Source organism: Sitophilus oryzae, unplaced genomic scaffold (assembly GCF_002938485.1).
Source record: "Sitophilus oryzae breed Bouriz unplaced genomic scaffold, Soryzae_2.0 scaffold_1246_pilon_pilon, whole genome shotgun sequence".
Classification (NCBI taxonomy): Eukaryota; Metazoa; Arthropoda; class Insecta; order Coleoptera; family Curculionidae; genus Sitophilus; species Sitophilus oryzae.
This window is the reverse complement of record NW_022145889.1, coordinates 370,859-379,519: the sequence shown is the minus strand read 5'-3', so window position 1 is coordinate 379,519 and position 8,661 is coordinate 370,859. Positions and strand designations below refer to the sequence as shown.

At 32.8% G+C, this 8,661-nt stretch overlaps 1 long non-coding RNA gene across 1 annotated transcript; it reads left to right on the top strand.

Annotated features, from left to right (window-relative positions):
- Nucleotides 1-7,440: 7,440 nt before the first annotated feature.
- On the top strand, nt 7,441-8,402 carry LOC115874239. The gene is made up of 3 exons (XR_004048802.1): nt 7,441-7,702; nt 7,752-8,008; nt 8,063-8,402. It is a non-coding gene; the product is annotated as an uncharacterized LOC115874239 (long non-coding RNA).
- The last annotated feature ends 259 nt before the right edge of the window (nt 8,403-8,661 follow it).

Here is an 8,661-nt window from a genome sequence, read left to right as displayed (position 1 = left end):
CAAGAATGATAGGGGTAGTTTATTTCAACCCCTTCCACTCATTTTAAAAAAGTAAAAAAATTACCTGAAAGTGTGTTTTCATAACAGTAATGTCTATCTCTTTTCGTTTTCAAGATAAAAAATAAAAACATTATTTTTCCGCCATCTTTGTACCGCGATGTCTCCCTAATGGTTGACTTTTGACCCAACGTTTATAAAGCAAACTACCCTCTATTTTGAACAAGGAATCACCCCCTAAAGTTTTTCGCATTTGTTTTGAAACACCCTGTATATATATTTCTCAGGTTTTAAGAAACAGAGTCTATATAGTCAGCTGTTATTTTATGATAATAATTTATTTTTATTATTTTGATTAAATAATAAGGGAAGCTAAGTGATATAAAACATTTAATACATATATACATTTGAGATTTAAAAAACCCGAGAGTAATTTATGTTTAATGCAAGTTCATATATGCACGTTCGTTATACTTTTGTAAAAAATGATTAAAAGAGCTGGAATGGCAAGAACTGTCATAATTTGCTGTTAACTAGAAAATGCTGCTCACGTTCTAAGCCATTATCATGAAAGAAGTAATTACGAAGGTGGAATTGCGTTGCGGTAGGTTAACACGACGCTGTGTGATGTGTTTGGCCTCTTTTGTTTTTTACTACCGTTGCTTTAATGCTCTACGTAAAATATGACTCGAAAAAACACAATTTGCATTAGATACCATGGTAGAGAACATGATCATATATGCTGTTTTATGCCATGCAATATGACACCTATTTTAATCATGATAATTATGCAGATGTCAAGAGCTAAAATATCTAAGTATTTTCAAATATTCAATGCTACTGGTTTGTTTAATTCAACGATGGTGATTGTTATTAATTTTTTAGTTAATTAATACATGCATAATAAGTGAAGTTATTAGTGTAGACTATGATGATTTTTAGCATTTTACGTTTGCTATTAACCTTTATAGAAGTTATTGTTAAACAAATATTTAGGTACAATAAATTTACAAAACAATAACAAAACGAGGCGCCTTAATAGAAGGTAACTAACAAACACCTTCGAATAGCAACTGTTGGAATAAATTTGATTTTTTTTATTATCGACTTATGGAAGACTTTAGCAAATTAGACAAAGAAAATGAAGTCCTCTTACTCTGGGTGCCAGCCCATAAAGGGATGGAAGGTAATGAAAACAATCTAGCTAGAAATGAGGCCAACACTCCACTACTTGAACCGGAACCGTTCTGCTTTGAAACTAACTTAAAGCAGAACTTAAGAACCTGGAAGACTCCATCCATTACGATATAAAACATAAGATATCCTCCAACGATATAAGACACTCGAAGAAATGACCGGTTTGAATTATATGTGTTGAAATTCTCCGTGATCTGTATCATTTTAGGAGATCGACCGGAGCTCACCTGATAAAGCTCACCTAAATAATATTGGTTGTCTTAGAAAAGAGCCTCAATTATAGAACAAGGACTAGCACAACGTGTAGGAGTTAATAAAGGTAATAAAGGACTAATCAAATCTGAACTTTACCTCAACGAGGGTTTACGATGTCCAACGGGTAACTCTACACACGGGCAACAGGAATGGATGGAATTCTGGACTGTTTTGTGCTCTACGGTCTGGATCGGTCTTCTTGCTCTACAATTACGAACAACCAAATAAGGCTTAAGAAAGATAACACTCAACTAATCTTTCTACACCACGTGGGCATGGAAAAGTCGAAAACCAGACAACAATATGAACAAAAATCAGTTGAGCATTACTTAGAATAGGCAGAAGAATTATAGCATACCTTGGAACTACTCGGGGACTTCTTGGGCACGTGGAATCGGAATATCGGTCGGAAAATTTGGCTATTTTAATCCCATTAAGGAAATTGGTCGGCGGTCCATACAAATCAATAATATCCAACCACGTCTCTGACCAAATGTGTTTCGGAAGCCTTAATCCTTCTCTAGGAAGACCTGTTAACTACCAACAGGGAATGCTTCAAGAAACAGGCAGCCAGTTCTTCACGACGATACCCGGCCGGTGGATACACAAGAAGTGATGCAAGGATTCGATTTCCTTCACAAAATCAGATTTCAACCGGAAATCTCCCTCCAGGATATAGATAGAGAACTATATATCTACTCTAGTCCAACTTACAAAAAGGCATAAATAAAAAACGATGTTCTAGAATATTTTCCACAGCCATATTCCATATCCGGTCAATGAACGAACTTACCTCAGAAATTCCCACAATAAAATGAACGAATTGCACACTGCGATCCACATCAAAAATAAACGATTTAACTAAGAAAAATTATTTTTATCTGATAATTATAAAATTTCAATTTTCCAAAAAAAAAGGATAAATAAATCCAAAAACATCTGATTTGATCTGACAGTGACAAGTGACGAACAGGTGATGATCAAAGATAAAGGGACAAAAATCCTACTGCATCCAGTGACAATGTGTAGCTGTAGCTGTATAATATCGCGGTGTATATTCGGTTGCATAATCGTAAAATACCAAATAAAATAATATTTAACAATAAAATTATAGAAAACATGATGCAAAAATAATAGTTATTTGCGATAATTTATGAGCTAGCACACAGTGGTCGTAGCGATGAAATTTAACTGTTACAATTTTCCTATTGTAATGAGCTATATTATTTGCTGTCCAACCTCAACGATATTATTAATTTACAGGGTGTTCCCTTAAAAATATAACTTTCGTATTTTTTGTTTATTTGGAACACACTGTACCTTTTGAAAATATTTTAAATTATAGCTCTCTTTAACGTCACCAGCATTTATAATTTAAAAAAAATGTAATCGTTTAGCTACAATACTGCTCGTGGAATAGCATGAATAACCCTGCATATAGTCTGTCCAACGAGAAGATCCTTGACAGTGATAGATGTGTCTGTCATTTTAATTTCAAAGTAGTTTATTTTATTTTACAAAGAAATAAGTTGGTACAACTGGAACGCATAGCAGGAAATTATTATATTTAAAATTTGACTGACAAGTGATTACTTCAAAATATTGTGAAAAAAACTGTATAAAACTGAAAAAATGTAATCCAGTTATTTAATTTAATAAAAAACGGTATGTGTTAATACAAAACAAACAAGAACAAGGCACCACATACCAAAAAAATATAAAAAAGAACTATTTCTCACTTTCAAGCTTTATGAAGCTTCCCGCATTTATGATTATATTTATCAATATAACTTATGTACAAATACAAATTTGTAATATTCCGCAGGAATAAATAAAACAACATAAATAAAACAAACTATTTTATTATTAATAACACTTCACAACCAAATTTTATGGGTACCTTAAAGGTTGATTAATTAACTTTAATCTTAATTTTTTAAACCAGTACCTTTGGCATTATTTTTCTTGTGCAGTACTAAAATCCATTATTTACGTATCGTGTGATGTCGATATTTTACAGCTACTCCAGTTTTTAGTATGTGTTTAGTATGCTCCTTCTACCATATTCGAGATGCACTTATCTACGACGAGATGGTATACGAACTTTAATGACGGTAACTTTATTGGTGTATAAGACTTTTTGCCTGGGCAGCGAGTATTAACCATAAACTGTGCTCTGGGTCTGGGTCTACAGTTAATTTTCACTCGATTTTTCCTTCACTTGACTTCAAAAGACACAAAACACACGTCATAACACGAATCAAAATGCATCATCTTCAAAAACGCAGGGTATTTGACAAAACTGACAAAAGTTGACACAAAATTATAACCTCTAATTTGGCAAGACTTTGACAAGCGTCAAAACTAAAGGCGAGTTCATACGCATCGGCGTCCGTTTGTCGATCATCGTTCCGTCAAACCAATAAAATTGAAATACGATCTGTCATTTTTGAAATAAACCAATAAAACTGGTTAAAAACAACAAGAGACGACGCATGACGGATTTATATTTAAACCCCTCCATAGTTAACTTAAAAATTATTAGAAACTTTTTTTAGTAAAATAAATAGATTGGTATGGGACGTCATCTGCTTTTTTTCTGTCATCGTCTGTCGAAATCTTACATGAGAAAAAAACAGAGTATAGTCAACTGAAACACAAATACTGATCTCTCACAATTTCTAATAATAAAATTAAAATCATTTGACTAATTAAACATTAAAATATAATTGATATTCTTACGTATTTTGAGAGGACTAGCTATTTCATAAGGAAATCAATCTTCTCTAGATATGATGGCATTACATCACCCCATTCGCATGTTGACTGCTGAAATTTGTTGGCATAATAAATTTCAATTAGATGCATGACATACAGTATAATAGAGTCTTAAACCGTAACTATGGAAGTTTCCGCAGTTTGTTACTGAAATTGACAGAATAGCAATCTATTGAATAAAGTATTATTAGGATGTCATTATAAACTAATTTAACCCCTTTTCAAACGAATATAGAGTTAAAGGGCAAAGAGTGATACAAAATGTCTACCGGGTGTTGCATCGTCGAGCGGGACATAGGAAATCCCATGTAAATTTTAATGGGGTCAATTATTGGCTTCCCTAATTATTTTAGAGAATAATTCTATTTAGGTTTATTGAAGAGCACTAAAACCCACATTCAAAAGAATAACTTTAGATATTTTTGATTAGCACGTTTACGAGTTATCGCCGATTTCTTTTTAAATATTTCTCCTTTCTTATGGCCCTGTATTTACTTATAAGCACCAGTCAAGGTAAAAGATAACTGTCAAATGAAGTTTTCATTTCAGAAATTTACCTACTTAGTGCTTTAATATTATTGAAAACGCATTCCTACATCGGAAATCTTAAAGATGTATTTATAAATACAAATTAATATGAATTAAAGTGAAATAAAGTGTTCAATTACAAGGTTAATTATTGTATTATTACAATATTTAATAACTTATTAATTTAGGTACTATTAAATTGTTAGAACTTTAGGATTTAAGAAAATGTTCAAATATTCCTCCATCGACTGCTAGACAATAACCCAGGCGATCATAAAATTCTCTTCTTACATTCGCTAGTTGGTAAACTGAAATTCTATTGCATTCGGCAGAAATAGTTTTTTTAACTTGTCTAGATTTGGGTATTTTTATCCTTGTATATCCTGTTTTTTTAAATGGCCCCAGAGAAAGAAATCATTTGGCGAAATATCAGGAGACCTTGCTGGCCAATTTACTGTACGATTTAGGCCAATAACGTTTCCGTTAAAACTATTGTCTAAATATTTCCGGACAGCCAGGGTACTATGTGCCGGGCAGCCATCCATTTGGTACCAAACTTCCTGATTTTCCCTAGCGGCATCATGTAAAGCAGGTAAAATATGATTTTCGAGTAGTTCCAAATAATATTCTGCATTTAAATTTCGCATAAGAAATAATGGCCCGATAATATTGTGTCTAAACATATACTTTCTGTGGATATTGCGTCCTTGTTTCGACAAACCTGTGTTGGTTTTCTTTGTTCCAATATCGATAATTTTGAACATTGGGTTCATTATTTAAGGTAAACGTGCATTCGTCAGTAAAACATATGTTTTTTAAAAATTCCCTACCCGTGTTTGCTCTTTCCATCATCAAAACAAAACGCCTGCCGCCGTATTTCGTCCCCATTTCGTAGCTCTTGGTGCTTTTCATATTTGAAGGAATAGTATTTATGTCGTTTCAAAATTCGAAACGCTGTAGTGTGATCTATTCCTATTTCATCCTCAAGTTTCCTTGTGCTGATCTTTCCATCGTTCTCTTCCACGCACAATAAAACTTCCAAGTCGGTATCATTTCTTGCATCTTCTCTTTGTTCCTGCCTTGCTTCACATCTGCAGTTATTTATTAGGGTACCTTTGGTCTCAAATCTCTGGATATTCCTTGCGATTGTAGATTTTCCAGGTATCGGTCTATTCGGATACAGAGCAGCAAACATGTCCGACACCTTTTGATAACTATTTCCTTGATAATACCATGTAATCATCAATACTTTTTCTTCGGTAGTGTAATTCATGGCTAATATTTTCGATGTAGGTATGAGTTTTTAATAATAATAATAGATAAAAGCACTAAATAGATAAATTTCTGAAATGACAACTTTTGACAGTTTGGTTTGGTTTGGTTATCTTTTACCTTGACTGATGCTCATAAGTAAATACAGGGCCATAAGAAAGGAGAAATATTTAAAAAGAAATCGGTGATAACTCGTAAACGGGCTAATCAAAAATATCTAAAGTTATTCTTTTGAATGTGGGTTTTAGTGCTCTTTTGGATCACACGGTGTATCGAAAACCCACTCATACACACCCGTACTTACACAAACTATCAAATCACCAACCAAGCCAAAAACAGGGGATTATTGGAATATTAGCAAATAGGGGAAGGCGTATCTGTGCTAATGAACACATCCAAGAGGAACTAAGCAATTTAAATAAAGCCTTTCTTGTCAATGGCTATAATGACAGAGAAATAAAGGCGGCGCTGGCACCTAGGCAGAGGAGACCTGACGTCAATGAACAGGAAAACATTATTAATAAGGCCTTCCTTCCATATGTTTCCCAGGTCACGTTGGTAAAGTTCTCAAGAAGCATAACATCAAAACCATATACAAACCTACCCGGAAAATAAGGGACTGCTTAAGACCAGCCAAAGACAAAAGAGAACCATTATCCTCTGCAGGGATCTACCGTATACCTTGTTCCTGCGGTAGCGTATATATTGGAACTACCAAACCCTCAGTAGGAACGAGACTTACGGAACACATGAGAAACTGCAGATTAGGGTAAACAGAGAAGTCAGCCGTAGCAGAACATGCTCTAAGAGATGGTGACCACAAAATCCAATTCGAAGACACCCAAGTCATTGCCACAACATCTGGATATCATTCTCGTCTGGTCAGGGAAGCTGTTGAAATTCACAAACATCCAAATAATTTCAACAGGAAGGAAGAAACTTTCTACCTTTGATTGGTTAGAAAATAACGCAGTTTTTAAATTTATTGCATTTGCATGCCTCCGTTTATCGGATATACGTTAGTGTTATTTTATATTTTCGTTTCCATAACGATTTTGCTATTTTACTTATATTTTTATTAAGGTTAGATTAAATTTGTCAAAAAAGTGTCAAAACCTCCGTTATCGTATGAACGAATCCGTTAACGGGCTGAAGTAAAATATTTACGGATGAAAAGTGGCGCGAAAACGCTATGACCAATCAGAGCACCGTCGGACCATCGTATCAACGTATAACAGATGCATGAAAATTAAAATTTATTCGTTATTAGGCGTTATTAGGCTTTATTGGGTATATTCGTTGTCTAGGCTTTCCGGAGACTGAGCTACAAACATATCTAACACTAAAAATGCCACCATATCCAGCAAAATGCTGTTTAACCATCGTAACTTTTTCAGAAGTTGTGAAAATCAGGATACATTAAAATACGCAACCAACCGTCATTGAACCGTCCAATCAGATCAAAGGAGTAATCGTCGTAGATCGTGCGTTATCGATAATGTTCGGTGCCTGGAGAAAATTGACAATTGACAAGAGAATTGTTTATTATTTTTGACTTTTTAGTTCGTTTAATTTAATAATTACTAAAACCAGTAGTTCGAAAGATATATTTAAAAATAAAAGATAAAAATCCAAAAAATTAATTATCTATTAACGTGGATTTGGACGACAATAGGTAAGAACACTAAATTTATTTCTATATTCGATATAAACTTGTTTATTAGGTTTTTAGTTTGTGATGTTTCATGTGATGATCATTTTCATGTCCATCGTATTTGAATTGACATGAGGATATCTATGGAAAAGTAACTAATCTGAAAGTAAGCCAACATATCGTTCGTCCTTTGTGTGCTAAAGAAAAGATTTTCTTTTCGTATCATGAGGAAGTATTACATCAATTAAAAAATGTTAGGAAGTTGATTACTTGTCATGGAAAAGTATACCAATGGAAATTATTTGTTAAAGAAGTATAATTCTAAGGGTAAATTTTATTATAATTAGTAACCTGTCTATTTTTTATACGTAGATGTTTCAGGTTTTAAGAATAAATTGGTTGAACCCAAAATCTGGAGGAAGTACCTATATCCATACACAGAATATGCCCATTAAAAATACTAGTCCAAATTTGCTTTAATGGTAGACAATTATTCAATACAAATTAACTTTTTAAGTGACTGAAATATTAAATAGTTTAGAATATGGTATAACAATGTAAAAAAATATTATTTTCAGGAACGATTAGGGCCCGATATATTTGAAACTCATGTTGGACATAGTATTGAGTTGGGTAGAATATTATTCTACGTTAAGTGAGGGTATCAGATACCTATTATTGTACTGTATTTTAATATATACATTAGAATTGTTGGTTTTTTCATATTTGTTTTATTTATTATTTTACTTACAAGTTATATAAAGTTAACACTAAAATCTACTTTTTGACTTATATAAGTTAGTCTGTGGTTTAATGCGTGATTACATCCACATGATTTCAAGTTTTTAAAATATAAATATTATAACTGGCTTTAAAAACTCCATTAAACTGTTAAAAGTGTAATTTATTTCAAAATAAATATACATATATAGGTATATATTAATATCGAAAAACATTTTTATTTCCTTAACACCAATTTA